General features: G+C 42.9%; 1 protein-coding gene across 1 annotated transcript in view; it reads left to right on the forward strand.

The window, feature by feature from the left end:
- LOC104160826 (arginine-glutamic acid dipeptide repeats protein-like) overlaps positions 1-1,160 on the forward strand; it is a 53,297-nt gene that overhangs the window by 10,093 nt on the left and 42,044 nt on the right.

Raw genomic sequence — 1,160 nt, forward strand, 5'->3', positions numbered from 1 at the left:
AGTACGAAGTATCTTGCAAGGCTGGGGTCCACCGTTTGTGCATTTTGTGCATTTTGCTTGCGGTAAAAGGGCTTCCCTCTGCTGACTGTGCCTCCGGCGTTGTCCCAGGCAGGGCTACCTTTGTGTGCCGCAGCATCACGCCTTCTGCGGTAAAGAAATTCAACTCACTTCTTGCTTTTAGTCTAGTTAAGAAGGTACAGGTACTGTCGCATCAAACATTGAGTAATCAAAGCCGATTCTACAGAAAACCTTTTGCCTTTTACATCTCTTGGTTTTTAAAAACCTTAGAGTGTGGATGGGTGTGTTCCCCTCTGATCTAGATCTTTCAAGATTAAATTTTTCAATTCCCCTTTTCTTTGTAGAAAACTTAGAAACTTTCTGCTTTGGGGAGATGTAAACGAAAGAGGTGGTTTCCTAAGTAATTGCTACATTTAAGAACTTGGAGTCTTAAGAAATGGACAAAGTGTTATGAGATTAATGACAAAATGAAACATGTCGACAGTACTGATGATTGGAAAATCCTGATTGGCTCTGGTCACCTGGTACAGAGAAAATTGGCAGGGAGTGTTGTTTCTTTTTATGCTTCCAAACTCCTGTACAGCAGTAAGAAATCTGGCATTAAAAAGGTGCTGGTAAGTGCTTTTATTGCCATGGTGAAATAGATGGTTCTTGTGGGGTGGAAGGGTTGAGTTGATTCCTTCCCCTCCCCCAGACATACTTTCTGTGATCCCTTTTCCCTTCCTCCCCCTGCCCCTGACACTAACTGAATTATTTTGTGCAATACCTCTAGACCCTAACCTTTAAAGAAAGGGAGAGTACATTCCAGGTTATAAAACAGCTCTTTCCTCATGCAATTTGAGAAGTCCTCCCTGTTGTTTAATTCGGAGCCTGCTTTGTGCCTAGTGCCTCTTGTTGTGCAAAGCGCTAGGACATCCCACAGGAACTCTTGATTTATTTTACTAACTCTGCCCTTCTCTGTGGTTCAGAAACCTCTAATGATCTGTGAAGCTGCAAGGTTTTTCAGTTGAACAGTAGTTTTAAGAACCTCCTCTACTACATGAAAGTCTCAGCACTTTCCACATGCTGGGTTTTTGGCCTCCTGAAAAACTGACCTCCTACAAATACAGGTTGTAAAGCTACGTGTCCTGGGCTAGGGCTTG

The sequence above is a fragment of the Cariama cristata genome, unplaced genomic scaffold, assembly GCF_000690535.1.
Source record: "Cariama cristata isolate BGI_N322 unplaced genomic scaffold, ASM69053v1 scaffold6500, whole genome shotgun sequence".
Classification (NCBI taxonomy): Eukaryota; Metazoa; Chordata; class Aves; order Cariamiformes; family Cariamidae; genus Cariama; species Cariama cristata.